This window comes from Anomaloglossus baeobatrachus, chromosome 8 (genome assembly GCF_048569485.1).
Source record: "Anomaloglossus baeobatrachus isolate aAnoBae1 chromosome 8, aAnoBae1.hap1, whole genome shotgun sequence".
Lineage (NCBI taxonomy): Eukaryota > Metazoa > Chordata > Amphibia > Anura > Aromobatidae > Anomaloglossus > Anomaloglossus baeobatrachus.
The window spans coordinates 151,374,448-151,399,615 of NC_134360.1; the positions used below are offsets into that span (position 1 = coordinate 151,374,448).

Here is a 25,168-nt window from a genome sequence, read left to right on the forward strand (position 1 = left end):
CTTACTTTTGCTGGAAGATGGTCTATCTTCAGCAGATGTTAATGGAGCTTTGCCACCTTCCCCACGAACAAACCCTTTTTTTCCTTTTCCAACACGCCTTTTCCCCTTTCCACCAGCATCTGTCATTTTGCCACTCATTTTGATTGCGACAAGATTGTGCACTTAAAATGTGGTAGTAAAAATTGAGAGGTGGTGTAGATTGCAGCCATGGTCTATCTTTATTAACAGCAGAATAAACAACAATAACTATCCCTGACAATGCAACTACGGCCCTTAAACTGGCAGCATAGTTTGCTAGTATAATGGCTTAGTAAGAATGAGTTTGAGTGTGCAATGCAGAGGTGCTGCACATAGATTTGCACCAGTGGGACACTAATTGAAGTCCAACAGCCACTTTTAGGATGCCACTAAGTTTACTCAGTGTTTGCTAGTATAATGGCTTAGTAACAATGAGTTTGAGTGTGCAATGCAGAGGTGATGCACATAGATTTGCACCAGTGGGAAACTAATGGAAGTCCAACAGCCACTTTTATGATGCTACTAAGTTTACTCAGTGTTTGCTAGTATAATGGCTTAGTAACAATGAGTTTGAGTGTGCAATGCAGAGGTGATGCACATAGATTTGCACCAGTGGGAAACTAATGGAAGTCCAACAGCCACTTTTATGATGCTACTAAGTTTACTCAGTGTTTGCTAGTATAATGGCTTAGTAACAATGAGTTTGAGTGTGCAATGCAGAGGTGATGCACATAGATTTGCACCAGTGGGACACTAATGGAAGTCCAACAGCCACTTTTAGGATGCCACTAAGTTTACTCAGTGTTTGCTAGTATAATCCTGTTGCATACGTCATAGCATGTGTTTACATATATAATATTATGCATAAACTCCATTATGATAGTACCGATATTTTGTTCCTCCATTAGCCACGTATTTATGGGACCTTCCATATCCAGTCCGTCCATTAAGTAGTTCGAACCTTATTCACGATAGTTTAAATACAGGTATGCAAATCCTCTCATATGAATTTATCTTATACAGATGCATTATGTCCCTAGTGTATTGACGTGATTTTGTACCTATTACTCCATTTACATAGGTGCTTTGTGCCTTTAAAGCGATATACCATATATGGAAATATGAGCTATTATCTGACACAAGGTATTACAACCCCCCCTGTGTATGAATATGTAATTTCTTATATTGCACGTTTGGTCACTAAAAGACATCATTGTACCAATTTTCGTGGCCCCCCGCTCCTTCTCTCCTTTTTGGGTGTCCATACAGTTTACCCCTATACTTAAAATGTATCATTGTTTCACTAATGATCACATACTCAAGGCCTCACAAGCATATTTCCATAGGTACTCTTTACCTAAATACTATAGATTACTCTCCCTATAGATTAATAAAGAAATATACAAAGAACCTTCTATTTCATCTAAATGAGAATAAGCGTCTAATTATTGCACATTTGTTCTAGATAGCATCTTGATTATCTGAGAAACATTACCTTTGGTGCTCCCTGCGAATATTTCTCTATAATAAATAGGTATGTGTATACACTTAACTCAGAGGTATATTTTGCCACATATAGCCCATTTATATATTTTAACTTGGGATATGTTTTTTTTTCTCTCAGTATGATTGATACTGCCATGAGTATGCTCCTTTTTGTACAGTTGTACTATGTTTAGGTTTTCGTATGTACTCGACATGTGTATTTGTACACACATGATACCCATGTAAAATGTCTATACATTTTGTATGTAACCTCACTTTTTTCTCTTTCTGTATCTTGTATTGATAGACAAAGTCCTTGAAAAAAACCCACTGGGTTGAAACGTCGGACAATGTCAACACTCTCCATGAAAATAATGAAAAATAAATAATAAAAAAATCTTTTGAGCACGCAATTGACTTCTCTCATCTCTTCAGTCAGTGTGCCGGAGTCTCTTTTTTGTATTTGCTAGTATAATGGCTTAGTAACAATGAGTTTGAGGGCTCCGACACACATCCGTTAAAACCACACACGTGTGATATGGGCCGTTTTTCGGGTCCGTTTTCCGTTTTTATGTCCGTTTTTATGGTATGTGTGGCCAGCGTGTGTATCCCGTATGCTGACCGTATGTGCGTGTGTAATGTCCGTGTGCGTGAGGGAAATAACTGACGTGTGTGTGTTGTCCGTGTAAAATGTTCCGTGTGTGTTTGTGATGCACAATGTCGTTGATGCATGTCGGCAGACAGCAGACAGAGTTGCGCGATGAGAATGAACTCAGGTGAACTTCACCCGACTTCATTGTCATGCTGCGGCTCTGTCTGTGTGCCGCGTAATGATTAGCGGTCACCCGTGAAGGACTCACCGGTGACCGCTAATCCCCTGACTGAATTTAGCAGCCTTCTCTCATACTTACCGTTCCCCGATCACTGCCGCGGCGCTGCACGGCTGTTATAAAAACTTCGGCGGCTTTTACTATTTTGAAAAAGCCGGCCGCCCATTAATCAATCTCGTATTCCCTGCTTTACCCGCCCACCGGCGCCTGTGATTGGTTGCAGTCACACACGCCCACCACGCTGAGTGACAGCTGTCTCACTGCACCCAATCACAGCAGCCGGTGGGTGTGTCTATACTGTGCAGTAAAACAAATAAATAAATAATTAAAAAAAACGGTGTGCGGTCCCCCCCGATTTTAATACCAGCCAGATAAAGCCATACGGCTGAAGGCTGGTATTCTCAGGATGGGGAGTTTTTATAACAGCCGTGCAGCGCCGCGCCGGAGATCGGGAAACGGTAAGTATGAGAGAGGGGGAGGGAACTGACCAACAGACAGCTAGAGGGACAGATAAGAATGAGAGACCGACCGACAGACATAGAGACCGACCAACGGACAGAGGGAGAGAACGAAACAGAAAAAGAAAAAAGACCGACATCACATGAAAAAAGCACAAAACCTACAGGGAGCAAACAGAGAGGCGTCCGTGTCACTCGGATGTGCGCACAGACCCATTGACTTTCATTGGGTCCGTGCTGCGTGTTGAATGCAGAAAATGGACATGCTGCCGCGCAAAACGCACACAGGTACGGATCACGGACACGGACAAACGGACATGCATCAAAAACGCACGTGGAGCTTTTATCATACAATAACATTGGTGCACGTTTGGCCGTGTCTCCAGTCCAGTATACACGGAAACGGACCAAACACCCACGTGTTTCACGGAAGTGTGTTTCAGGCCTGAGTGTGCAATGCAGAGGTGCTGCACATAGATTTGCACCAGTGGGACACTAATGGAAGTCCAACAGCCACTTTTAGGATGCCACTAAGTTTACTCAGTGTTTGCTAGTATAATGGCTTAGCAACAATGAGTTTGAGTGTGCAATGCAGAGGTGCTGCACATAGATTTGCACCAGTGGGACACTAATGGAAGTCCAACAGCCACTTTTAGGATGCCACTAAGTTTACTCAGTGTTTGCTAGTATAATGGCTTAGTAACAATGAGTTTGAGTGTGCAATGCAGAGGTGCTGCACATAGATTTGAACCAGTGGGACATTAATGGAAGTCCAACAGCCACTTTTAGGATGCCACTAAGTTTACTCAGTGTTTGTGTCATGGTTCACCTCCCTGTCCACATGGCTAGGGGGCAGAGCCTTCTCTCGAGCCTCACTTCCAGACCCTGGATGCCTTAAAAGCTGGCATTTCCAGTGAACCAGTGCCGGCTATAAGCTTAGCACTGCTTTGCCTGTGATTGCTGGTCCTGTGAGGGATATCCTTATCTGTCTGTTCCTGTGCCCCCGTGCCCTTGTCTGTGTTCCATCTCCTGGTCGTCCCTCCTGTCCTCTGTCCCCTCTCCTATTTCCCCACTCGGTTGCTTCCTCCGGTACTGACTTTGGCCTGACTTTGACTCCGCTTTTGCTCGTTCCTTCGGTCCTGCTTCTGCCCGTACGGTGTTTGACCCAGCCTGTGTGACTATTCCTTGCATGCTCTGCAGCTCTGCTTCTCAGCTGTGCTTTGAGGTAATGCATGAGAACGCTGTGAATTCACTTCCTGGTTCTCATTGCTCTGTGTAGTGTATTATGCTACAGAGCTCTGGCTCCCCCTGGTGGCAGCATTACAGTATAGCCGGCCTCTATAGGCTTTATCTCCCATAGGGAAAAAAAAAAAAAAAGACATTTATTTCTTGGTAGTGGCATCCAACTTTACAGCATAAAAAACTGTAATGGATCCACTCAGTACCTTGTGCGAGCAAGTAGCCAACCTTACGCAGCTGGTGCAGGATTTGGCTGCAGAGAATTGCACCCTGGTAGCTTCCCACAATATGCTGCAGAGTTAGGTCTCCGCTTCTGCGAAGGCCACCTCAGTGGCTGCTACCTCACAAATCGTAGGACAGCATAGTCCCACGGATGTCCAACTGACCTCCCCCGAACCCACGGTGATGCTCCCCGATAAATTCTCGGGGGAGAAAAACCTATTTCGGACATTTAGGGAGAGTTGCAGGCTCCTTTTCACTCTCGGTCCTCGGTCCTCGGGGAATGAGACCCAGCGGGTGGGGATCATCATGTCGTTACTTAGAGGGGGTCCCCAGACCTGGGCGTTTTCCCTACCCCCTTCGTCCCTGGAACGGCATTCGGTTGACCTCTTCTTTGACTCCCTCGGGGTGATATACGACGAACCAGACCGTGTACGAGTGGCCGAGGACAGGATCATGTGTCTCACCCAGGGAAATCACACTGCTGAGCTATATTGTTCTGAGTTTCGGCAGTGGTGCACTGAGGTACGGTGGAATGATTCTGCACTTGGGTGCCAATTCCGGAGAGGTCTTTCAGACTCACTGAAAGATGCTTTGGCTCTGCACCCACCTCCCAGCACCTTGGATGATGCAATGACTGAGGCAGTTCATATGGACCGCAGATTACGGGAAAGAAGGGGCACCATGCGTGAGATTCTGCCCCCTCTACCTAGGGCACCTTCTTTGCCGGCTACGGAACGCATGGAAGTTGGAGCCATCAGTCCGGATGAGAAGGAGAGGAGAAGATGCCGGGATCTCAAGCTGTGCTTCTATTGTGGACACCATGGACACTGGAGGAAAGACTGCCTGGCTTGCCCCTCCGCTAAACAGTCGTTTGGAAACTTCTAAGTCTGGGTAACGGTTGAGGAGGTTGCCCAGACTATCAGGTACCTTTCCTCTCCTCCAATAAGATAGTTCTGAATGTTGACCTCCGGGTCAAAGAGTCGGTCTGGTCTGCTACTGCCTTTGTTGACTGTGGGTCCGCTATGAACTTCATTGACTCTGAGTTGGTCCAAAGATTAGAGTTAGAGACAGTGAGGTTAGAAGGACCCATTCAACTCCTGGCAATTGATAAAACACCGCTGCCTCAAAACCTCATTCGGTTTGCTACTGAAAAATTTACTCTTGTGATCGGGTCTCTGCATTCTGAAATGATTTCTTGTTTTGTAATGGCCAATCTCCCTGCTGGATTAGTGTTGGGGTATCCATGGTTACATAATCCCGTTATTGATTGGGAGTGTCGTACCATAGTCAAATGGAGTCCTGCTTGTCATAAAAGGTGTTTACAATCTGTACCTGTGTTCTCCGTAAGTCCTGAGGGTCTTCCGGAATACCTGAGGGACTACGGAGACGTATTCTCGGAAACAGAGGCTGAGGTTTTGCCGCCTCATCGCCCATATGACTGTGCCATCGATTTGCTTCCGATTACCAAATTGCCCAAGGCCTGTTTATATCACCTCTCGGGTCCAGAAAGGGCTGCTATGAAATCGTACATATCTGAGAGTATATGTAAAGGGCATATCCGTCCTTCTTCTTCCCCTGTGGCCGCTGGGTTCTTTTTTGTAAAGAAGAAGGACGGAGGATTAAGGCCATGTCTCGATTTCCGAGAATTGAACAAAATTACTGTGAAAAACACGTATCCGCTTCCACTCATCCCTGATCTCTACAACCAACTCTCTGAAGCCCGGTGGTTTACTAAACTTGATCTCAGGGGGGCCTATAATCTTATCCGTATTAGAGAAGGGGATGAGTGGAAAACGGCCTTTCTGACGTCAGAGGGGTTATTCGAGAATTTGGTGATGCCTTTTGGTCTAACAAATGCCCCTGCGGTGTTTCAAAATTTCATCAATGATATCTTCTCTGATTTTCTTGGTCGTTTTGTGGTCATCTATCTCGATGACATTTTGATTTATTCTGCAGATAGAGATACGCATATTATGCATGTTCGCTCAGTATTACAGAGATTACGTGATAACCATCTGTTTGCTAAACTTGAAAAATGTGTTTTCTCTGTTCAGGAAATAGCCTTTCTTGGGTTACTCCTTTCTCATGATGGGTTTAAAATGGAACCAGGAAAGGTGCAGGCTATCGTGGAGTGGGTGCAATGCAGGGATATCAAGGCGCTACAACTCTTTTTGGGTTTCGCAAATTATTATCAACGGTTCATTAAGGGGTTTTCTCAAATTGCCAAGCCATTGACTGGCATTACACGGAAAGGGGCGGATCTGCAGAACTGGTCACAAATGGCTGTCCAGGCCTTTCTTGAGCTAAAGGACCAGTTCATGTCCGCCCCGGTCCTGGTACAGCCTGACCTCTAGGCGCCGTTTATTGTGGAGGTGGACGCCTCAGAGGTGGGGGTGGGAGCTGTTCTCTGTCAGGGCCCTGCTACTCTGACTAATCTGCGACCATATGCGTTCTTCTCCAAGAAATTCACTCCGGCTGAGAGGAATTATGATGTGGGTAACCGTGAATTATTGGCAGTAAAATTGGCATTTGAAGAATGGAGGCATTTTTTGGAGGGTGCTGTTCACCGTATTACTGTCATCACCGATCATAGAAACCTCGTGTATATCGAGTCCGCCAAGAGATTGACGCCTCGACAAGCGAGGTGGGCTCTTTTTTTTCTAGATTCCATTTTTGTATTACTTTTCGGCCGGGGTCTAAAAACGTGAGGGCAGATGCACTGTCCCGTAGTTTGGACCCGGTGTCACCTCCAGAGCCTCCTTCCTCCATTCTTCCGCGAGGGGTGGTGGTCGCTGCCTTGTCGTCCGAGTTGGAGGCTGAGGTCAGGGAGGCCCAGTGCTCAGCGCCATCTTCCGCTCTAGACAATAAACTGTTTGTCCCTTTGCACCTCCAGTTACGGGTACTTCAAGAGTTCCATGAGTCCGTACTCAGTGGCCATCCTGGAATTACAGCCACTCGCAGGGCTGTGGCTCGACTGTTTTGGTGGCCATCTCTTCACTCAGATGTTGCTCGGTTTGTGTCTGCCTGTGCTACATGTGCCCGTGCTAAGGTATGTCGTAACCGGCCGGCGGGGGAACTGGTTCCATTACCTGTTCCTGAAAGACCATGGACCCACTTGTCCATGGATTTCATTACGGACCTCCCTGTCTCAAATGGTATGACTGTGATCTGGGTGGTGGTGGATCGTTTTAGTAAACAGGCACATTTTGTTCCCCTCTCCGGTCTACCTAATGCTGCGTCCCTTGCCAACCACTTTATTGACCAGGTGGTTCGGTTACATGGGTTGCCCCTGAATATTGTGTCTGACACAATACATTGTACAGTACAATTCATTTCTCGGTTTTGGAGGGCCTTGTGCAGGCGGTTGGGAATTGAGTTGTCCTTCTCGTCCGCCTATCATCCCGAGTCCAATGGGCAGACGGAAAGGACGAATCAGACCCTTGAGCAAATCCTGCGGTGCTTGGTTTCTGCTCAGCAGGAGGATTGGTGTACATTTTTGCCCCTTGCGGAGTTTGCATTCAATAGCAGAGTCCATCAGTCTACAGAAACTTCTCCCTTCTTCTGTAATTACGGGTTTCACCCTCACTTCGGGACTTCTCTAGAGTGGATTCGGGGTGTCCAGGGGCCGAGTCCGTCGTTCAGCATCTGGGGAAGGTGTGGAAGGAGGTACAACGGTGCATCGAGACGGCTCAACAGTCCCAGAAACGCCAAGCGGACAAACGCCGTTCTCTGGGACCCCCCTTTCGGGTGGGGGACAAAGTGTGGCTGTCCACTCGTATTATTAGGCTTAGGGTTCCATCTGCTAAGTTGGGTCCTAAGTTTATAGGTCCCTATGAGATCATCGAAGTGATCAACCCGGTGGCCTTTTGGTTGCAACTGCCCCAGAACTTGCGTATTCCTAACGTATTTCATACCTCCTTGCTTAAGCCATTTGTTCCATCGGTGGTGGATTCTCAGACCCCTCCGGCTCTGATATTGGTGGACGGTGAGGAGGAGTACGAGATCCAGCGTATTATCGATTCTCGTTGGGTTCGTCGTTCCCTCCAGTATCTGATCCATTGGAAGGGTTACGGTCCGGAGGACAGGTCATGGGTGCCAGCTCGATCCGTTCGGGCCGATCGGTTAATTGCGGCTTTCCACCGGAAGTATCCTGGGAAGCCTGGGGGTCCGGTGGCCCCCCCTTGAGGAGGGGGTACTGTCATGGTTCACCTCCCTGTCCACATGGCTAGGGGGCGGAGCCTTCTCTCGAGCCTCACTTCCAGACCCTGGATGCCTTAAAAGCTGGCATTTCCTGTGAACCAGTGCTGGCTATAAGCTTAGCACTGCTTTGCCTGTGATTGCTGGTCCTGTGAGTGATATCCTGATCTGTCTGTTCCTGTGCCCCCGTGCCCTTGTCTGTGTTCCATCCCCTGGTCGTCCCACATTTTGTTCCCCTCTCCGGTCTACCTAATGCTGCGTCCCTTGCCAACCACTTTATTGACCAGGTGGTTCGGTTACATGGGTTGCCCCTGAATATTGTGTCTGACACAATACATTGTACAGTACAATTCATTTCTCGGTTTTGGAGGGCCTTGTGCAGGCGGTTGGGAATTGAGTTGTCCTTCTCGTCCGCCTATCATCCCGAGTCCAATGGGCAGACGGAAAGGACGAATCAGACCCTTGAGGAAATCCTGCGGTGCTTGGTTTCTGCTCAGCAGGAGGATTGGTGTACATTTTTGCCCCTTGCGGAGTTTGCATTCAATAGCAGAGTCCATCAGTCTACAGGAACTTCTCCCTTCTTCTGTAATTACGGGTTTCACCCTCACTTCGGGACTTCTCTAGAGTGGATTCGGGGTGTCCAGGGGCCGAGTCCGTCGTTCAGCATCTGGGGAAGGTGTGGAAGGAGGTACAACGGTGCATCGAGACGGCTCAACAGTCCCAGAAACGCCAAGCGGACAAACGCCGTTCTCTGGGACCCCCCTTTCGGGTGGGGGACAAAGTGTGGCTGTCCACTCGTATTATTAGGCTTAGGGTTCCATCTGCTAAGTTGGGTCCTAAGTTTATAGGTCCCTATGAGATCATCGAAGTGATCAACCCGGTGGCCTTTTGGTTGCAACTGCCCCAGAACTTGCGTATTCCTAACGTATTTCATACCTCCTTGCTTAAGCCATTTGTTCCATCGGTGGTGGATTCTCAGACCCCTCCGGCTCTGATATTGGTGGACGGTGAGGAGGAGTACGAGATCCAGCGTATTATCGATTCTCGTTGGGTTCGTCGTTCCCTCCAGTATCTGATCCATTGGAAGGGTTACGGTCCGGAGGACAGGTCATGGGTGCCAGCTCGATCCGTTCGGGCCGATCGGTTAATTGCGGCTTTCCACCGGAAGTATCCTGGGAAGCCTGGGGGTCCGGTGGCCCCCCCTTGAGGAGGGGGTACTGTCATGGTTCACCTCCCTGTCCACATGGCTAGGGGGCGGAGCCTTCTCTCGAGCCTCACTTCCAGACCCTGGATGCCTTAAAAGCTGGCATTTCCAGTGAACCAGTGCTGGCTATAAGCTTAGCACTGCTTTGCCTGTGATTGCTGGTCCTGTGAGTGATATCCTGATCTGTCTGTTCCTGTGCCCCCGTGCCCTTGTCTGTGTTCCATCCCCTGGTCGTCCCTCCTGTCCTCTGTCCCCTCTCCTATTTCCCCTCTCGGTTGCTTCCTCCGGTACTGATCTTGGCCTGACTTTGACTCCGCTTTTGCTCGTTCCTTCGGTCCTGCTTCTGCCCGTACGGTGTTTGACCCAGCCTGTGTGACTATTCCTTGCATGCTCTGCTTCTCAGCTGTGCTTTGAGGTAATGCATGAGAACGCTGTGAATTCACTTCCTGGTTCTCATTGCTCTGTGTAGTGTATTATGCTACAGAGCTCTGGCTCCCCCTGGTGGCAGCATTACAGTTTGCTAGTATAATGGCTTAGTAACAATGAGTTTGAGTGTGCAATGCAGAGGTGCTGCACATAGATTTGCACCAGTGGGACACTAATGGAAGTCCAACAGCCACTTTTAGGATGCCACTAAGTTTACTCAGTGTTTGCTAGTATAATGGCTTAGTAACAATGAGTTTGAGTGTGCAATGCAGAGGTGTTGCACATAGATTTGCACCAGTGGGACACTAATGGAAGTCCAACAGCCACTTTTAGGATGCCACTAAGTTTACTCAGTGTTTGCTAGTATAATTACAAAGAAAACCTTGCATCACCTCTCGTGGGTGCTCTGGAGAAAAATAAGTCAAGTAATGGAAACTCCGGCACTTTCACTATCACCCTTGGAGACACAGAAAGTCAGAGACGTGTAACTGATGTCAAAATCCTTTTCTTTTTATTTTGTGGTGAAAAACGTGTATCAAAAAAGTGCTGTACAATAGTCCGCCAATCTCAACGTTTCGGCCTATCTGGCCTTCTTCAGGTCGGACGGGCTTAAGGATGAAAGGACTGGAAGTGGATGAATATGCATAGGATACTATCGTTCGACCAATGCTGAAATGCAGTAAGGATTATGGGATACAGGGTGATCAATGTCAGGATACACTATGCGTAGACGATGTCGGGTAGTACTGTTATCAAGGCATATGAGTCTCAAACCTTGTGTTGAATCAATGGTATAATGATACCAAATCGTACGCAATGGGTCTGGATAACCTAAGAGCCATCACCTCAGTGTTCCATAATATGTAGATTGGTCTATGACGTGGTCAGACGTCTAGGGTGGCCTGTAAGCTTAAACGACTGCCTGGCTGAGACTCCACTGGTATTTTGTCTGGATAGAGGTCCTAGAGGTACAGTGGTGGGAGTCCAGGTAGCATGTGCCTGTGTGATGTCAGGGGTGAACCGCACGTCCTATGAGTCGTTTAAGCTAACAATGTTTTCCATTAAATACTGACAAGTGTGACCGCACTGTGGCTTTCCACTCCTGGTCCCTATGCACTATTCCAGTCATCAATAGAAATCACCATATCTTACAGGCCACCCTAGACGTCTGACCACGTCATAGACCAATCTACATATTATGGAACACTGAGGTGATGGCTCTTAGGTTATCCAGACCCATTGCGTACGATTTGGTATCATTATACCATTGATTCAACACAAGGTTTGAGACTCATATGCCTTGATAACAGTACTACCCGACATCGTCTACGCATAGTGTATCCTGACATTGATCACCCTGTATCCCATAATCCTTACTGCATTTCAGCATTGGTCGAACGATAGTATCCTATGCATATTCATCCACTTCCAGTCCTTTCATCCTTAAGCCCGTCCGACCTGAAGAAGGTCAGATAGGCCGAAACGTTGAGATTGGCGGACTATTGTACAGCACTTTTTTGATACACGTTTTTCACCACAAAATAAAAAGAAAAGGATTTTGACATCAGTTACACGTCTCTGACTTTCTGTGTCTCCAAGGGTGATAGTGAGAGTGCCGGAGTTTCCATTACTTTGCTAGTATAATGGCTTAGTAACAATGAGCTTGACTGTGCAAAGGGCAGGAGGGTACAGTGTCAGGGTTGTGGGTCTGGGTAGAGGAAAGGAAGCCTCCCTTTCTATCCCTCCTAATGGGGAAATGCAGCGAGGAAATCCCTGACCTTAGCTACACAGACGCTGTCATCTTGTGTAGCTGTTAAAATCTGTTTTCACGGACCTGACTGTCACCTATGGCTTTGACCCTGCCGGTATTAGCCCTTAAAAGGACTAATAGAAACGTCTATCCCTATTCTGTACAGCGCTGTGTATAGAGCGTACACAGCAGTATCGGAGACAGGAGCTATGCCAGCGGTGACTGACACCAAGACGCAGAAGGCAGATAATGGCGTGCTGGAGAAAAATGTCCGTATTTATAATGCATGGACATGTGACATGGACATCCTATCACACATGCCGTTGCTTCTTTGGCTAAAAGTCCACTTAGCTGTGTGTGTGTCTGGGATTGGCTGACATGCTGACCCGCCCCACTACACGAGCGCACTTAGGGAAGGAAGACAAGGAAAAAAAAAAAAATGGCGATCACCATTATCCATACAGCAGTGATACACTGAAATTTCATAATAGTGTGAGTCACAGAGTGACTTACACTATTACAGCGGAAAGCCAGCTAATAATTAGCTTGTCTTTTTGCTGCTAGAACCGTTCTCGAACGTATCTAGAACTATCGAGTTTTAGCAAAAAGCTCGAGTTCTAGTTCGATCTAGAACAGCCTCCAAAATCACTCGAGCCGCGAACTGAAGAATCTCGAACCGCGAACCGCGCTCAACTCTATTCTGCACGCACTGTGAGGCGGAGACTGCCTGGCCTGGTTTCAAGGAGGGCAGCAAAGAAGCCACTTCTCTCCAGAAAACATATTAGGGACCGACTGATATTCTGCAAAAGGTACAGAGAGTGGACTGCTGAGGACTGGGGTAAAGTCATTTTCTCAGATGAATCCCCTTTTCGATTGGGACATCTGGAAAACAGCTTATTAGGAGAAGAAGTCTTGTCTCATGCCAACTGTTAAGCATCCTGAAACGATTCATGTGTGGGATTGCTTCTCAGCCAAGGGAATTGGCTCACTCACAGTCTTGCCTAAAAATACAGCCATGAATAAAGAATGGTACCAGAATGTTCTCCAAGAGCAACTTCTCCCAGCTGTCCAAGAGCAGTTTGGAGCCCAACAATGCCTTTTCCAGCATGATGGAGCACCTTGCCATAAAGCAAAGGTGATCACTAAATGGCTCATGGAACAAAACATAGAGATTTTGGGTCCATGGCCCGGAAACTCCCCAGATCTTAATCCCATTGAGAACTTGTGGGCAATCATCAAGAGACGGGTGGACAAACAAAAACCAACAAATTCTGGCAAAATGCAAGCATTGCTTATGCAAGAATAGACAGCTATCAGTCAGGATTTGGTCCAGAAGTTGATTGAGAGCATGCCAGGGAGAATTGCAGAGGTCCTGAAGAAGAAGGGTCAACACTGCAAATATTGACTTGCTGCATTAACTCATTCTAACTGTCAATATAACCTTTTGGTACTCATAATATGATTGCAATTGTATTTCTGTATGTGATGTAAACATCAGACAAACACAATTAAAAACCAGAGGGCAACAGATCATGTGAAAATATAATTTTGGTGTCATTCTCAAAACTTTTGGCCATGACTGTAGGGAGCGGGGCCCGGACAGCTTCAAGCTTACGAGCCACTTGAACACTACTAAATTCTTTGCACGGAGGCAGGCTCTGGACTAACAGGCAGTATTGCAGTATTGCAGGGGACGGAACCCGGACGAGCTCCCCCAAGAGGGCAGCGGCACCCAGAGACTTGGTTTACCATGTTGTAAGCATCTGCTTTCCTTATGAGTGAGTACCTGATTAGCCTCTGCTACCAGCAAGCCTGGGCTTCCCCTGAAATCCATCCAGAGTCCCAGGGCCTTCCCCTACCTGTGGAGGGTAACGTCATCTGGCTGCCCCTGCTCCATCATCCTGGGTACTCCCAACGGCAGCGGCGGTACTTTCTATTACCGCACACCACGGGTGGCGTCACAAACTACCTAATTCCCTTGTAAATAAACCCCCATCACATTTTAGAGTGCGCCTGAGCCTCCGGGTCCGGAGACCCGTGAGCCACGAGTAGCAACACCCGGATCCGAGGGGTTAGACCGCTGCTGAGGCGGTACACAAGAGTGATAGCAAAGGTAAAGAGATGGTGTACATGTACTGTGGAGGCAAAGGGCATTATGTCTCAGTGTCCTGTGAGGCCAGGAGAACATAAGCACTTTGGTGTTGTGAATGTCAGTTGTGTTTCTGTTGCTGTGGGGCTCCCTCTTGTGGCCAGGAGTGGTTTGGTCAGAGACCAGGTGTGTGGAGCAATGGGCATTTCCATTGCTAACTCTCTGCTTATTTAAACCCTGGTCTGATAGCAGGCTGTGCCGGATGTCAGTTGTTCTTTGTTCTCTAGCCTGCTTCACCCTGCTCCAGACCACATCTACCCCAGATAAGTGCTTTGCTCTTTATTTGTTGTTTGATTCTTTTGCTTGTATCTGAATTTTTCATTTGCTGTGGTTGTTGTCAGTTTTTTTGCATGCAGGGATCTTACCTCTTAGTTGCTTAGCTGGGAAACTCCCTGCAGCTATGTTTAGAGTATTGCTTCTGTGAGTCCATGTGTTTGTTGCTTCTTGAATTTGTAATGATTCCTGCTTTCTGTTCATTGGTATGACAAGAGCGCCTGGTATAGGACGGAGTTTAGATCTAGTGATCTGAGGGCCTTTTTGTACTATCAGGTTCTTGGCTTTTTGCAGGGTTTTTCTCTGGCCACCATCAGTCCCTTTCCCGACCTGTCCTATTTAGTCAGTAGGGCCTCACCTTTTGCTAATCCTATCATCTATCTGTGTATTGTGTTTTCCTATATCACCGCAGTCTTGGAATGTGGGGGGCTTGCTAGTCTTTATCTATTTTCAGAGGCAGAGAGTTATTCATCTTTCCTTCCTTTAGGATAGCTAGTTCTCCGGCTGGGTTCGCGGTGCACAGGATGTTAGTTCACCCTTCAGCTACTTCTAGTGTTGATGGTTAGTACAGGGATGGCGGCCAGATTAGTTGCCAATGCTCTTGTCACCTTTTACCAATGATTTATGGTGGTCTTCCATGGTTTCAGATCATAATAGTACATCCGGCCAACAAATTTAAAAGGTACTCTTAAGAAGGAAAAAAAAAAGTCTGCTGAAAAATTTTTTTTGGTGTTTTTCCTCTTCTTTTTTCGGTTCCGTGGAAGATTTCTTTTTTCTAGCATGGATGAATTGGGTGAGCGTGTTGCTCAGCTTGATGCTAAGGTTCGTCGTATAGAGTCTTATCTTGCACAGACTCCCCTTGCAGAGCCTAAGATTCCCGTTCCTGAATTTTTTTGGGAGATAGGTCGAGATTTTTGTGCTTCAAAAATAATTGTAAATTATTTTTTGACCTGCGCCCTAAGTCCTCAGGGAATCCCGTACAGCAGGTCAAGATTGTCATCTCCCTGCTGCGTGGTGACCCTTAGGACTAGGCCTTCTCTTTAGCGTCTGATGATCCGATTCTCAGTGATGTGGATTCCTTTTTTCAGGCCTTGGGATTATTATATGACAAACTCAATATTGTGGAAAAAGCAGAAAAGGCCTTGTTGTCCTTAACTCAGGGTTTGGATTCTGCAGAAACTTTTTGTCAGAAATTTCGACAGTGGGCGGTCCTTACTAAATGAAATGATGACGCGCTTGCGGCTCTTTTTCAGAAGGGTATTGCTGATACTGTGAAGGATGTAGTGGTGGGATTCCCCGTCCCTTCTGGTCTTGATGCCTCTATGACCTTAGCCATTCCGATCGATAGGCGGTTACATGAGCGCAGGAAGATACCTGCTGGTTTTGTGCCTGTGGAACAGCCTTTGCAGCCTATGGAGTGTGATAGGGTCCTTTCTAATGCTGGTCGTCAGGGGTTCAGACGGAAGAATAGACTGTGCTTCTATTGTGGAGACGCTTCTCATAATATCTCTGTCTGCCCTAAACGTGAAAGGAGATTGGCTACTTCTGTTATTGTGGGTTCTTTGCAACCAAAGTTTCTTTTGACTGTCACATTGATTTGCTCATTGTCTTCCTTTTCTGCATTGGCCTTTGTGGACTCAGGGGCAGCGCTCAATTTGATGGATTTTGGGTTTGCTAGGGATTGTGGTTTCCCCATGATTCCTTTGCAAACTCCTATTCCTTTAAGGGGCATTGATGCTACCCCTTTGACAGAAAATAAACCCTAATTTTGGACCCAGGTGCCTATGAGAGTTGCACCAGCGCATCAGGAAACTTGTAGATTTTTAGTATTGCATGATCTACAGGATACCTTGGTACTGGGATTCCCGTGGTTGCAGACCCATAATCCGGTTATTGACTGGAGATCCTTGTCGGTAGCTAGTTGGGGTTGTCAAGGTGTGCATCAGGACCATTCCGTGTCGTCCACGTCTGCTCAGGCAGTTGATGTTCCGGCCTTCTTGTCCGATTTCCGTGATGTATTTAATGACCAGGAATCTGATTCTCTGCTCCCACACTGGGACTCTGACTGTGCCATTGAGCTGGTGCCGGGTTGTAAATTTCCAAAGGGGCGGATTTTCAACTTGTCTGTGCCCGAACATGATGCCATGCGGTCATACATCAGGGAATCATTGGAGAAGGGGCACATTCGGCCATCTTCTTCTCCTTTAGGTGCTGGCTTTTTCTTTGTTGCTAAGAAAGATGGGTCGTTGAGACCTTGTATTGATTACCGTCTTCTTAATAAAATTACGATCAAATATCAGTACCCTTTGCCTCTGATGTCTGATCTCTTCTCTAGAGTGAAGCGTGCTCAATGGTTTATGAAACTGGATCTTAAGAGTGCGTATATTCTCATCCGTATTAAGGAGGGTGATAAATGGAAGACGGCGTTTAATACTCCTGAGGGGCATTTTGAGTACCTAGTGATGCCTTTTGGGCTCACTAATGCCCCCTCCGTCTTCCAAGCCTTTATGAATGATATTTTTCGGGACCTTATTGGTAAATTTTTGATTGTCTATTTGGATGACATCTTGATTTTTTCTGATGATTGGGAGTCTCATGTTGGGCAGGTATGGGCTGTTTTTCAGATACTTCACGATAATGCACTGTACGTTAAGGGGTCAAAGTGCCTCTTTGGGGTGCAAAGGATTTCCTTTTTGGGCTTCATCTTGTCCTCCTTCGCTATCGAAATGTACCCGGTTAAGGTTCAGGCTATTTACGACTGGGTGCAACCGACTTCTCTAAAATCCTTGCAGCAGTTTTTGGTGTTTGCTAATTTTTACCGTAAATTTATAGCCAATTGCTCTGCCATTGTCAAACCTCTGACGGATTTGACCAAGAAGGGAGCTGATGCTGAGCATTGGACCCCAGAGGCGATTGTGGCCTTCCAGGAGCTTAAAAGGCGATTCACTTCTGCCCCAGTCCTGCAGCAACCTGATGTGTCTCGCCCATTTCAGGTTGAGATCGATGCCTCAGAGATCGGAGCAGGAGCTGTTCTGTCTCAACGAGACGCTACTTTGGTAAATTTAAGCCCTGTGCCTTTTTCTCTCGAAGTTTGCTCCTTCTGAACGGAATTATGACGTGGGGAACCGGGAATTATTGGCTATGAAGTGGGCATTTGAAGAATGGAGACATTGGTTGGAGGGGGCTAGACATCAAGTTGTGGTGCTTACGGACCACAAGAATCTTACCTATCTGGAATCTGGCAAGAGGTTGAATCCTCGGCAGGCCAGGTGGTCTTTGTTTTTTACCCGGTTTAATTTTGTGGTCTCTTTTTTGCCAGGCACCAAGAATGTTAAGGCCGATACCCTTTCCAGGAGTTTCTGTGCTGACTCTTTGGAGGTTGTCGAGCCGACTACTATCCTGAATGATGATGTAGTTCTCTCGGCCATTTTGCCTGATCTGCGGTTGGCACTGGCGGAATTTCAGGGGGATAAACCGGAGATATGTCCTGCGGGGAAACTATTTTTCCCAGACCAATGGAGAGACCGAGTTGTCTCTGAGGTTCATTGCTCTCTTTTGGCGGGTCATCCTGGCATTTTTCGTACTCGGAATCTTGTGAGCCGCTCTTTTTGGTGGTCTTCCCTGTTCCGGGATGTCCGTAGTTTTGTGCAGTCATGTGGAGTTTGTTCTAAGTCAAAGCCCTGTTGTTCACGTTCTAGTGGGATATTATTGCCTTTGCCGGTACCTAAGAGACCTTGGACGCACATCTCTATGGATTTTATTTCAGAGCTTCCCGTCTCTCAGAAAATGACTGTGATTTGGGTGATCTGTGATAGGTTTTCCAAGATGGTCCACTTATCAAAGTTGCCGTCTTCATCAGAGTTGGTGCCTTTATTTTTCCAACATGTTGTTCGGTTGCATGGTATTCCCGAAAACATTGTTTCTGACAGAGGAGTGCAGTTTGTATCCAGATTTTGGAGGATTTTTTGTTCCAAATTGGGTGTTCAGCTGTCTTTCTCCTCGGCATTTCATCCTCAGACCAATGGTCAGACTGAAAGGGCTAACCAGACCCTGGAGACCTATTTACGGTGTTTTGTTTCTACGGATCAGGATAACTGGGTTTTGTTTTTGCCTTTGGCTGAATTTGCCCTTAACAATAGAGCTAGCTCTACCACATTGGTGTCCCCCTTTTTCTGCAATTTTGGGTTTCACCCCAGGTTCCTCTCGGGGCAGCTTGAGGCGTCTGATTGTCCAGGGGTGGATTCAGTGGTAAACAGAATGCAGCAGATTTGGGGGCAGGTAGTGGATAACTTGTTTCAATCCCAAGAATCTGCCCAGAAATTTGTCAACCGGCGTCGGACTGTTGGTCCCTGGTTTAAAGTGGGGGACATGATGTGGTTGTCCTCTAAAAATATTCCTATGAGAGTTCCATCTCCTAAAGTTAAGCCCAGATTTATTGGACCTTATAACATTTCGGAGATTATTAACCCTGTATCTTTCCGTTTGACTCTGCCTGTGTCATTTAAGATTCAGGATGTCTTCCATAAGTCCTTGTTGAAGAGACATGTAGAGCCAACTGTTCCTGCAGCAGTGCCTCCTGACCCTGTTTTGGTACAAGGGGATCTGGAGTATGAGGTTGAAAAAATTCTGGATTCCCGTCACAGTAGGCGACAGCTTCAGTACCTCATGAAATGGAAAGGTTATGGGCAGGAGCATAACTCTTGGGTTGTGGTTTCTGACATTCATGCGGACAGGTTGGTTCGCGCCTTCCATCATACTCATCCTGAGCGACCCGGTGGTGTTGGTGAGGGTTCGGTGACCCCTCCTCAAGTGGGGGGTACTGTTGTGAATGTCAGTTGTGTTTCTGCTGCTGTGGGGATCCCTCTTGTGGCCAGGAATGGTTTGGTCAGAGACCAGGTGTGTGGAGCAATGGGCGTTTCCATTCCTAACTCTCTGCTTATTTAAACCCTGGTCTGATAGCAGGCTGTTGCCGGATGTCAGTTGTTCTTTGTTCTCCAGCCTGCTTCACCCTGCTCCAGACCACATCTACCCCAGATAAGTGCTTTGCTCTTTATTTGTTGTTTGATTCTTTTGCTCTTATTTGAATTTGACATTTGCTGTGATTGTTGTCAGTTTTTTTGCATGCAGGGATCTTACCTCTTAGTTGCTTAGCTGGGAAACTCCCTGCAGCTATGTTTGGAGTATTGCTCCTGTGAGTCCATGTGTTTGTTGCGTTTTGAATTTGTAATGATTCCTGCTTTCTGTTCATTGGTATGACAAGAGCGCCTGGTATAGGACGGAGTTCAGATCTAGTGATCTGAGGGCCTTTTTATATTATTATTAGGTTTTTGGATTTTTGCAGGATTTTTCTTTGGCCACCATCAGTCCCTTTCCTGTCCTGTCCTTTTTAGTCAGTAGGGCCTCACCTTTTGCTAATCCTATCATCTATCTGTGTATTATGTTTTCCTATATCACCGCAGTCTTTGAATGTGGGGGGCTTGCTAGTCTTTATCTATTTTCAGAGGCAGAGAGTTATTCATCTTTCCTTCCTTTAGGATAGCTAGTTCTCCGGCTGGGTTCGCGGTGCACAGGATGTTAGTTCACCCCTCGGCTACTTCTAGTGTTGATGGTTAGTACAAAGATGGCGGCAGATTAGTTGCCAATGCTCTTGTCACCTTTTACCAATGATTTATGGTGGTTTTCCATTGTTCCGGATCATAACACTTTGGGTTGGTCAGAAAGATGACTCTAGATTGCAATGCTTGTCAAAACTATTGACCAAAGTTACTGTGGTGTCCCTTAGGCTTCAGTCGTCACAGGGTACTGCGCCTCACTTAAGGTGCAGTATTCATCCTGGGTAAGGAGGAGGTTACTCACTGGTGTTTACCACATTTCACAACATACAGCTTAATAGCCTAGCAATGGGACTGGGCTAGGGTAGATGCTGGAGGTGGCCATCATGGGAACGGGACTTTCCACTCATTAGTCAGCACCTGGGAGTTGAGCTACACTGGGAGTAGAGAGTTGCAACATTCACACAAAAATATAAGATGCATACAGCTGCACACTAAAAAGCCAACAATGTATAAGGGAACTCTGGTACTGCATTACTGCTATATGGAAAAATGAGATTTTTAGTTTATGTATTGGCCAATGCATGTAAGCCCGGAAACCAACGTGTCACGATACTGTTTTCACTCTGCTGTGGCAGACCTGTATCAGTGACCTGATTACGTTGTCTGCATTCCCAGAGAGAGGAGCTTTTCCTTCCTGCCTCATTCCCAGGAGCTCACCACGTTATCAGGACGCCCCCTACATCATGCTGCCAGTTGTAGATTTGCTCTGCAGTGTACTGGCTAGTTCCTGTAATTGCTCTAGATTCTGTCCATTATCTCCCCCGACCCTTCCTGTCCTTCCTGACATCTGTTCTGCCTGACCTCCCTGTTTCCCAGCTCCTCCATTTTGTCTTAAGGCTGCTTTACATGCTTCAATTAATTGTGCGACCGCCCCCATCGTTTGTGCGGTATGGGCAATTTCTTGCCCGTGTCGCACAATGCTGTAACCCCCATCACACGTACTTACCTTCCAAACGACCTCGCTGTGGGCGGTGAACATGCACTTCCTGAAGGGGGAGGGACGTTCAGCGTCACAGCGACGTCACACAGCGGCCGACCAATAGTAGTGGAGGGACGGAGATGAGCGGGACGTAAACATCCCGCCCACCTCCTTCCTTCAGCATTGCCGGCGGGACGCAGGTAAGCTTTGTTCATCGTTCCCAGGGTGTCACACAGAGCGATGTGTGCTGCCCCGGGAACGATGAACAACTGGACGTGCGATTTTTAGAAAATGAGCGACGTGTCAGTGATGAACGAGAAGGTGAGTATTTCTGCTCATTCATAGCTGTCACACGCTACGATATCACTAACGATGCCGGATGTGCGACTCTTACGACGTGACCCCGCCGACATTTCGTTAGATATATCGTAGCGTTTAAAGACCGCTTTAGCTTCCGTGCCGCACTCCTGCTTGTCGTCCCGTCCCTCTGCCCCCTCCTTCAGCTTGCTCTCCTGTTGCTGACTTCTGACTTGTCCCAGACCCTGACTCCGTCTCCACCCTTGTACTGCATTCCCTCTCGGCTCTGACAAGTTTAGTATGACTCTTCTTAACAACCATTCAGTTGCCTAGGACACAGTGTGCCTGGGCTCCCTCTAGTGGTTGTTTTCATTACTGACAGCTCTGGTTCTTCAGCAGGGGTGGAGAACCTCTGGCCCGCGGGACGTTTGCAGCCCGCGATGACTATTCCTGGGGTCCGCAGTGCTTGGGCGGCAACCGCGGTCTTACCAACTACTGGGCCTTTAAATCCTAATTGTGATGCGAGGACGCGCACGCTACTGCGTGCGCATACCATGAGGTCCTTGCGCTACTCAGGGCTTATTTTGTGGGTGGGGTAAGCAGCGCGAGTTGCCCTCCCGTCCACAGAAGAATAAGAGGAGAAGCAGCTTACTCCCTGCTGCACATGCCTCCTGGACCTGTGAGTGACTCCTTCCCCTTGTGCTGTGAGGCCGCTACCAATTTCTGTGTACCCCCTAGTAGTGTGTGTGTCTGCCAGCTCCCAGTGCTGTGTGTCAGCCCCTAGTGCTGTGTACCCCGAGTGATGCTGTGTGCCAGCTCCCAGTGCTGTGTGCCAGCCGCCAGTGCTGTGTATCTCCGAGTAGTGCTGTGTGCCAACTTCAAGTGCTGTGTGCCAGGCCCCAGTGCTGTGTACCCCCGAGTAGTGCTGTGTGCCAGGTCCCAGTGCTGTGTGCCAGCTCTCAGTGCTGTGTGCCAGCCCCCAGTGCTGGGTGTTTGCCATCCCGCAGTGCTGTGTACCCCCAGTGCTGTGTAACTCGAATAGTGTGTGTGCCATCCCCCAGTGCTGTGTGGCAGCTCTCAGTGCTATGTACCCCCTAGTAGTGTGTGTGACCCCCTCAGTGCTGTGTGGCAGCCCCAATCACTGTGTACCCCTCAGTGCTGTGTAACCCCCACTGTTGTCTGGGCCCCCTAGTGCTGTTTGTGCCCACCTAGTGCTGTCTATGCCCCCAAATGATGTCTATGATTCCCCAGTACTGTCCGTAACTCCCAGGCCTGTCCGTGCCCCCCCTAGTGCTGTCTGCACCACCTAATGCTGTCTGCTGCCACCAGTGCTGTCCATGCCACGGTCAGTGCTGCCTGTGACCCCAGTCTTGTCTGTCCCCCCTATTGCTGTCCATGCACCTCAGTGCTCTGTACTCCCCAGTTCTGTGTGCCACCCCCCAGTGCTGTGTGCCATCCCCCAGAAGCTGTGTACTTGCCATTGTTGTCCGTGCCCACCCCCATTGCTGTCCTTGCTCCCTTGGTGATGTCTATGCTTCCCCAGTGATGTCCGTGCCACCACCAGTGCTATCCGTGCCCCACAGTGATGTATATGCCCCAGCCTCTCCTGTAATGTATATGCCTCTCCTGTGATGTGTGTACTCCCAGCGTCTCCTGTAATTTATGTGCTCCAGCATATCCTATGATGTGTATGCCCCAGCATCTCCTGTAATGTATGTGCCCATCCTATGATGTGTGTATCCCCAGCCTCTCCTGTGGTGTGTACGCCCAGCGTCTCCTGTAATTTATGTGTTCCAGCATCTCCTATGATGTGTATGTCCAGCATCTCCTGTAATGTATGTGCCCATCCTGTGATGTGTGTACCCCCAGCCTCTCCTGTGATGTGTACCCCCAGTGTCTCCTGTAATTTATGCACCCCAGCATCTCCTATGATGTGTATGCCGCAGCGTCTCCTGTAATTTATGCGCCCCAGCTTCTCCTGTAATGTCTATGCCCCCAGCCTCTCCAGATCAAGAGAAACCTGGACAAGCAGTTGTGAGAAACATGATCAATATCGCCGAACATCACAGCCGCACCAAAGAGAAGCAGCTCCATACACCATAATAGGGGTGAGTTAATTAATTGTTTGACCAAATATAGCAGGGTAGTTTTCAAGTTGATAATTTGGTGCGGCCCCTGAAGGTTCGGAGAAAATTTAAAATGGCCCCCGGCGGTAAAAAGGTTCCCCAACCCTGTTCTACAGTGTAGTGGATCTTGTTACTCACACCGCAGCAAAAACGCCCCTTATAAACACAGACTCTAACTTCCTTGTGTCTTGGTGCTCAGCGCAGTCTTCCCATGGTGAGATAGCAGGTTAGTTGTTCCTTGCCCGGTTTTAAGACTCCTAGTTGTTTTTAGTTCAGTTAATGATTGTACTTCATCCTACAGTAGATATGAAACTTATGATCATTATCACTAGTTTAATATAACTGGTTACTCATATGCTTAACTATAATTCTACAAATTCTCTGATTTTGTGGACGTGTACAAGGAAAAATTGATGCTGTTTAGAAGGTAAAGGATGTTCATAACTAACATTTATTTGATTTAGAGTTCTCTTTTGTTCATACACTTTTAATTTTGTTAATTGATCAAAATAAAGTATTGACACTTCTATTTTTTTAAAGGTTTCTTGCTTTACAGCATTTTTTTTCATGCCTGCCAAAACTTTTGTACACTCCTGTATTTCCTCATAAAACCTGATAATATTATTTAGCTCGGACCAACATAAACATGTTGGTGCTATTTTTTTAGGCTATTGTTATTGAGATAGTCCAGAATAAGCTACCAAAGACTTTGCCCACAGCAGAGGTTAAAGGGAAGGTGTCATAAAAAAAAATTCAATAACTTAAAAAATGTAAAGTATTAAAGTTTTAATGTTTTGTTTAAATATTATAATTTGTTTTTAATTGAGCAAAATATAAAAAAAAATGTAACAGTTTGATATTTTCCACTCTTAAACAGTAGGGAGAGCAGCTGCTGAAATCCTGCTGCCGAGCTACTGTAGAACTAGCTCACATTACAGCTGCAGTAAAAGTGGGTGGAATCTGCTCTCCTGTGTGTGATATCACACCTCCCCTTCCTGTTCTGGGTGTTTCCAAAAGGATGAGGGAGGATAAAGTTTAGGATCACAGTGCGGAGCCATTTTATTTGGTGACCGCAAAGTGATCCTAATGTCTAAAGTATTATCAAGGACCACTGGCATAGTGCACCACTGTATACTACACCACAATGTATACTGTGCTCTGCTCTATACTGCGCCCCCACTGTATACAGCGCTCCGCTGTATTCCGCGCTCCTCTGTATACCGCGCTTCGCTGTATACTGTGTTCCGCTGTATTTTGCGCCCCGCTGTATACAGCTCTCTGCTGTATCCCGCGCTACTCAGTATACCACGTTCTGCTGTATACCACATTCCGCTGTATTCCGCGCTTTGCTGTATACCGTGCTTCGCTGTATTTCGTGCTCCTCTGTATTCTGTGCCCCGCTGTATACTACGCTCTGCTGTATTCCGTGCTCCTCAGTATATCGTGCTCCGCTGTATTCTGCGCTCCGCCACATACCGTAATCTGCTGTATACCGTGCTTCTCAGTAAACTGCGCTCCACTGTATACCACGGTCTGCTGTATTCCGCGCTTTGCTGCATACTGTGGTCCGCTATATTCTGTGTGCCGCTGTATTGCGCGCCCCACTGTATACCACGCTCTGGTGTATTCCGTGCTCCTCAGTATACCGCCGTGCTTCACTGTATATACATAAAAAACACCAAAAAGAGGAATAAAAATCCTCCAAAAATTAAGCAAAAACTCAGACTAATGGTAGAAGATGTAAACTGCTGAGGCCAAAAAGACTAATGCACTACCAGGATGCTGCAAGACCTCCATTAAATGGAGACATCACAGGTGCAAAGAAAGGTGGTAAAATTGCACACTTGTGGCTTCGCTGTATAGTGTGCTCCGCGGTATTCCATGCGCCGCTGTATTCTGCGCCCCGCTGTAGTCCATTGTATACTGCACTTCTCAGTATAGTGTGCTCCGCTAAGCTACT

The 25,168-nt window shown here is 47.3% G+C and overlaps 1 protein-coding gene across 1 annotated transcript in view; it reads left to right on the top strand.

Moving 5' to 3' along the window:
* The window catches only part of LOC142250051 (complement factor H-related protein 4-like), a 605,766-nt gene that overhangs the window by 412,178 nt on the left and 168,420 nt on the right, over positions 1-25,168 (top strand). The window lies entirely within an intron of this gene.